We start from the raw sequence: 7283 nt of genomic DNA on the forward strand, positions 1-7283 counted from the left end.
TGTGCACGGTGGCTGACTTGGTGCGCGCGGTGGCTGACTTGATGTGCACAGTGACTAACATGGTAGCACACCCGTAGTGCCTAGCTTAGTGCTGAGTGTGAGTGGGGATTGGGGGTGTTTGTAATGATGGAGTATCCTCATCCCTGTGCTTAAAGACATTGTCTCATGGAGAGACTGACATATGGAATAACGTAAGGAATTAAACACGGTGCCAGTGCCAGGTGGTAGATAAAAGCTGTCTGGAGGCAGCCAGGCTCAGGACCTCGGAATCCAGCAGTTGGTGATGGTCACAGAAGTGATCAGACTTGGATTTTCAGAGGTTCTCTTTCTCATTGTTATATCATAAGTCAGATGATTTGCTGTAAGTTTGATATCAGAAGAGATATACTATTTAATGCCATGCCAGGAGAACTGACATCATGCTGAGAAAATGGAATCTGAATACCATGTTTAAAATAAACACGAAATATAAAATATTATCTGCAGGAATTTTTCTCATTCCAAGTATGCACTTGCATTGCCTTTATACTTTTCTACCCTGTAGTTTATATTTTTAATAGTTTTTATTAGTAACAGTAGTAAAAACAAGACATACGCCTCCCGAGAGTGAAGAGCAAAATAATATTAAATAATCTTCTTTAAAGTAATTGAAATGAGACCCTGAGTGCATCATGCTTCTGGAATTTTGTTACCTCGTTACTGTAATTACTCTTAGCTTGTATAGATCCGTAAAATCAAAGGTTTTAATTTAGAGAAGGTTCATTACCTATTGTTGAAAGAGGAATTAAGTAGATAACATTTTAATGGCTTGGAAGACAGAAATGCTTTTTGCTTTAATAGATTTTTTTTCCCCAGGATCTGCAAGTTTCATTTATTCTCAAAAATTAATTGAAAACACACACACACACACACACACACACAATCTCTGAAAAGGATGGCAAGCAATTTACTGACCCTATAGTATATATGACCATCTTCTAGAAAATTCTTTATTCCTGACTAGCTTGACTGTAATATTTGAGCTACTTGCTGAACTTGAACTTGAACTCTGTACTAGGCATTCTGCTATGCACTTAAACACTTTTATTTCTGGGGGCCAGCAGGGGCTGTGGTGGGTAAGGCACTGGTGTCCCACGGTTAAAGCAGTTAAAGTTGTGGTCCTGGTGACTTGAAACTCATGCTGGGCATATGTGTATACATGCCCACAATCCTGAGAGAATGGAGGAAAAGGGAATGTAGCATGGCTACCCACCCTGGGGTGTGATTTCTCACTTTGTCTCTGGCGAGTGCATGCACCCTATAGCAAAAATTTCTCAAAAATGAAACAAAAACTTTTATTATCTCCACCCTTACAGACAGTCTGTGTTTCTGATGTGGAAAGTGGAGCTCCGAGAGACTGTCCTTAACAAGGTCACATAGCTGTTTCAATAAGGAATCAGGACTAGAAACTGGTCTCTCTCCCAAAAGCCTGTCTTCTTTTCACCACACCAGACTCTCTTCTCACTCTAATTCAGAGCTATTTGATCAGGGGAATTAAATTAATGAATCCTTCTGGACTTGTCTCATATTTATTTCAAACATCCACACTAAAGTCCAAAATGACAGGATAGATTTTCTTCCTCAAGCCCTTAAGGCACCAGTCAGTCCAAGGTCAAGGATGTGTGGTTTTCCACGAACCATATACCAAAGTCATTCCTGATGACTTTAACAGTTAAGCACTTTTTTTTTTTATGATGGAGTATCCTCATCCCTGTGCTTAAAGACATTGTCTCATGGAGAGACTGACATATGGAATAACGTAAGGAATTAAACACGGTGCCAGTGCCAGGTGGTAGATAAAAGCTGTCTGGAGGCAGCCAGGCTCAGGACCTCGGAATCCAGCAGTTGGTGATGGTCACAGAAGTGATCAGACTTGGATTTTCAGAGGTTCTCTTTCTCATTGTTATATCATAAGTCAGATGATTTGCTGTAAGTTTGATATCAGAAGAGATATACTATTTAATGCCATGCCAGGAGAACTGACATCATGCTGAGAAAATGGAATCTGAATACCATGTTTAAAATAAACACGAAATATAAAATATTATCTGCAGGAATTTTTCTCATTCCAAGTATGCACTTGCATTGCCTTTATACTTTTCTACCCTGTAGTTTATATTTTTAATAGTTTTTATTAGTAACAGTAGTAAAAACAAGACATACGCCTCCCGAGAGTGAAGAGCAAAATAATATTAAATAATCTTCTTTAAAGTAATTGAAATGAGACCCTGAGTGCATCATGCTTCTGGAATTTTGTTACCTCGTTACTGTAATTACTCTTAGCTTGTATAGATCCGTAAAATCAAAGGTTTTAATTTAGAGAAGGTTCATTACCTATTGTTGAAAGAGGAATTAAGTAGATAACATTTTAATGGCTTGGAAGACAGAAATGCTTTTTGCTTTAATAGATTTTTTTTCCCCAGGATCTGCAAGTTTCATTTATTCTCAAAAATTAATTGAAAACACACACACACACACACACACACACAATCTCTGAAAAGGATGGCAAGCAATTTACTGACCCTATAGTATATATGACCATCTTCTAGAAAATTCTTTATTCCTGACTAGCTTGACTGTAATATTTGAGCTACTTGCTGAACTTGAACTTGAACTCTGTACTAGGCATTCTGCTATGCACTTAAACACTTTTATTTCTGGGGGCCAGCAGGGGCTGTGGTGGGTAAGGCACTGGTGTCCCACGGTTAAAGCAGTTAAAGTTGTGGTCCTGGTGACTTGAAACTCATGCTGGGCATATGTGTATACATGCCCACAATCCTGAGAGAATGGAGGAAAAGGGAATGTAGCATGGCTACCCACCCTGGGGTGTGATTTCTCACTTTGTCTCTGGCGAGTGCATGCACCCTATAGCAAAAATTTCTCAAAAATGAAACAAAAACTTTTATTATCTCCACCCTTACAGACAGTCTGTGTTTCTGATGTGGAAAGTGGAGCTCCGAGAGACTGTCCTTAACAAGGTCACATAGCTGTTTCAATAAGGAATCAGGACTAGAAACTGGTCTCTCTCCCAAAAGCCTGTCTTCTTTTCACCACACCAGACTCTCTTCTCACTCTAATTCAGAGCTATTTGATCAGGGGAATTAAATTAATGAATCCTTCTGGACTTGTCTCATATTTATTTCAAACATCCACACTAAAGTCCAAAATGACAGGATAGATTTTCTTCCTCAAGCTCTTAATGCACCAGTCAGTCCAAGGTCAAGGATGTGTGGTTTTCCACGAACCATATACCAAAGTCATTCCTGATGACTTTAACAGTTAAGCACTTTTTTTTTTTTTTTGGAGATGTTTTTGCTATAGGGGGTGTGCACTCACCAGAAAGACAGAGAGAGACAGAGAGATAGAAAGCGAGAAATCACCCCCCAGGGGGGATGGTCACGCCGCAATCCCTTCTCCTCCATTCTCCTCTCAGGATCTTGGGCACGCATGCACATGCGCCTGGCGTGAGTTTAAGCCACCGGGTCCAGGACTCGAACCACGGTCGACTACGTGGGAATCCAGCGACATAGCCATTACGCTAACTGCTAGTCCCCAACAGTTAAGCACTTTTAAAAGTCAAAAAGGAAAAACAGAATAGACATATATATAAAGCAATGAAACAAATTATGAAGAAATATATCTTTTCCTGACAGTGTAAAACTTCTATATGACAATAATCAAAACAGAATTGCAAACAGTATATTAAACCATCTCTATAACTCAAATCCAGCTTAATATTTAAGTTACGCAGGGCCAGGTTCTGGTGCAGTGGTAATACAACTGGACCCCCATGGAAAAAGGTCCTAGGTTTGTGTCCTGGAAGCTCCCTGAGCATGCTGGGCTGGCAACGTAAAGACCCTGTTGAGGATGCCTATTTCTCTGTTTTTGTCTCTCTGCCTCTCTCCCAAAGGAAATAAAGAAATAAACTTTGAAAAAGTAATTTAAGTGATTTCTAGCTGATGTCACTCAGCATTTAAAAAATATTTAAGTTATAGCAAGAACTCCTTCAAATGTGAAAGACCATTGTATCTCTACTAAATGAGCAAAGGATTTGACCCTTTTCACAACAAAGAATGTAAATGATAGGAAATATTTGAACATTCTTTCTTCTTACAAGTAAGCAGAGTCCAGTAGCAGCTGTCTTGAAGCACCGTTGTTTATCTCCTAAATCAGCAAGTTATTTTCTTTTCAAAATAGTAACACACGACTGAGAACTTCATGGTGAAAGTGACTCACCTGTGCCTGGGTGGCACAGCTGTAACCTGCGGTTTGACGCCCTCATGTGGCGGCGCCGCCGTGAGGCTCAGAGCCACGAAGGGTTCAGACACTTAGCCTGATGTGCAGGTTTGCTTGGGCCACCATGCAAAGCGCCCCTGATGGGATGGCTTGGACAGCAGCAGTGTATTTCTCAGAATTCTAGAGACTAGAGATCCAATGTCGTGGTGTTATTGGGTTGATTTCTTCTGCGGCCTTCTCCTCGGCTCCTCGTCAGTGGCCTTCTCCGTGCGTCCTCCCAGGGACCACCCTCCGTGTCCTACTCCTCTCCCGATGAAGACGCCGGTTATATCGGATGAGAGCGCATCCTAACGACGGCATTTCACCGTAATTACTTCTTCATAGGCCCTGTCTCCAAATACTGTCCTCTTCAGAGGAATTTGTGAGGGCTGCAACATAGGAATTTGGTTAAGGAAATAATTCAGCCGATAATACCACTCCTGTTAACTTGTTCTACGGAAGTAATTCAAATAAAGGGGACAGTATGTGCAGAAAAGTGTAGTGTTTCAGTGTATCAGCCAAAAACAGCTACCGTATTTATAGCAGAAGTTAAATAATTTGTAACATCCATTCAGTAAGCTGTCTTGAAACCATTAAAAATTTTAAAAACTTTATCTGCATAACAACATTTAAAAAATTGTAACACCTGGGGCCAGCAGGTGGTGTGGTGGTTAAGGTGCTGGATTCCCACATGGACAACTATAGTTCAAGTCCTGGACCCAGTAATAGGTCCGGATTCATGTGTGTTCCCAAAATCCCAAGAGGAGGATGGAGAAGGGATCGAAGTGTGGCCATTCCCCCACCTAAGGGTGCTTTCTCACTTTTCCTCTCTCTTTCTCCTTCTCTCTCTCTCTCTCTGCCTCTTTCCTTCTCTGTCTTTCTCCAGGGACTGCATGAGCCCTATAGCAAAAACCTGAAAAAAAAATTGTAGCACATATGAGAAAAATGGAACACAGACATCATGTGATTGTGAAAGTGTGCACACAGACAATTACTGGAGAGAAAATTAAAGAAAAATAATTATTTTTATGGTGACCCACCTGTGGATGACCTCTTTGTATTCTTCAAACTATTTTCATTTAAAAAAAATTTAGCGACAAAAATAGCATGGGTTAGAATGAATAATGGGTAGTAAGACAGTAAGGCTCTGTGGTAGGTAGAACTCGATTTTTAATATCTCTAGTTAGAATTTTGGTCAAAACCGGGGAAAATGCAGACAACTGGAGGCTCACCATGTTCACTCAGCCCCTCTCAGCAGTGGGGAGGTGAGGGCTGGGAGCTGACAGCGTCAAGATGCCGGCCTGGCCTGTGCGTGGGCAGACCGGCCACGGTGCAGAGAGGAACGTCTCCATTCCCTGCAATCTTGGGCTGTTTATGCTTTCATTCTCTGTTTTGTCCTAAACATGCACAGAATAATTGTCTGTGTAGTGTCGCCTTGAAAATGGGCCTTATAAAGTAGACTGGCCATTCTGTACTTCATGGTAAGAATTAAACCAGGGGGAACATCAGGAAAAGGAAATACAGTCAAGTCCCCCACGTCTATGTTCCCTGCTTCATTCTAAGAAGCTAAGCCAGACTTTCCCTCCAGACCTTCCCCCATCAGCACCCAGGGTCTGCAGGCCAGCAGGCTCAGCCTCTGCCTTTCTCCAAGGAACCTCGGAGTGGGTCAGGCCACAAGGGAAGCACTGTCTCACTGCCAGACTGTTAGCCTTGGGCTTTCTCAGCCTGATGGCCAGGTGAGCTTTGGAGAGTAGACAGCCCAACCTCCTGACTGCCTACCTGCCCGCCCAGCTCCCTTCCTGCCAGGACACAGCAGCTTCTGAAAAGCTGGGTGCATCCAACCAGAAGCTGATTTGAAGGATGCTGTTGCACTGGAGAGGAAAACACAAAGCAGGGAGGGAGTGAGAGGAGTGGCAGCTGCAGGCGTTGACAGCACCCCTGTCTCTTCCTCAGGCTGGAAGAATCCATCACTCCCTTCCTAGGAGTTGGTCAGGCCCCAGAGGGAGAGCTAGTGAGTAAACTGAACGAATAATAAAGATGTCTCAGCCTTGAAAACTTACTCAGGGCAGCAAAGAAAGTCTTACCCTGCAGTGCTTGGACTCAGCCTCTCACCTGTGTGTTTTTCAAACACTTGCCTGAAGCTTCCTGGCACATACCCCACTCTCTCCTAGAGGGTCCAGGGCAAGGATCCTTTAAGGGGGAGCCAAAAATAACGACACCCCAGTAACTCAGACGCCCTCCGTGTGTGCACGCATGGGTGGAGGTAGCAGCATAGAGTGACAGTGTGAGCTTGGGAGTCATTCGCTCGTTCGTTCATGCATTCACTCTACAGCTCTTGGTAAGCTCCTAGCACATGACCAAGCGTTCTGGGTGGGGGGATGCAGGGATGAACACAGGAAAGATCTCTGTTCTGGAGGAGCTCATATTCTGGAGAACAAACAAGTAAACTCGACCGAGGTGAGGGTTGCTCGTGCACTTTTCCACGCAGCAGCCACATGACATGCGGCACGTGCCTTTGACCCACGGGCCCTTCGCCGGTTAGGTGGGATTAGAACTGTGTCAAAGAGATGTCTGAAGGCTCGTGATGAAGCGCCGGGCAGTGTTTGGGGACGTGAGTGGTGGACACTGTTATAGGAATGTCCCGACCCGGGGGGACAACCGAACGGGTTTCCTGAGTGAAGGAGTGAGAGCCAGGGCAAGCAGCGTAGTGTTACAGCACGGAGACGACAGTGTCGTCTGTTTATTGTGGGCAGCACAGTACAGCACAGAGATGACGCAGTGTCACAGCTCTTAAGGGTCGCGTCGTCTACTGTGAGCAGCACGGAGATGACGCGGTATCACAACTCTTCAGGGTCGTCCGGAGACGATGTAGTGTTACAGCTCTTCAGGGTCTCCCAGGTCGTCTGGAGACGATGCAGTGTCAGCTCTTCAGGATCTTCAGGGTCGTCTGGAGACTGCGCGGTGTTTCA

General features: G+C 43.7%; 1 protein-coding gene across 3 annotated transcripts in view; it reads left to right on the forward strand.

Moving 5' to 3' along the window:
- Nucleotides 1–7283, forward strand: part of NBAS (NBAS subunit of NRZ tethering complex) — a 423746-nt gene that overhangs the window by 414671 nt on the left and 1792 nt on the right. The gene's annotated exons all lie outside the window — the stretch shown is intronic.

The sequence above is a fragment of the Tupaia chinensis genome, unplaced genomic scaffold (assembly GCF_000334495.1).
Source record: "Tupaia chinensis unplaced genomic scaffold, TupChi_1.0 Scaffold000045_1, whole genome shotgun sequence".
Taxonomy (NCBI): Eukaryota; Metazoa; Chordata; class Mammalia; order Scandentia; family Tupaiidae; genus Tupaia; species Tupaia belangeri.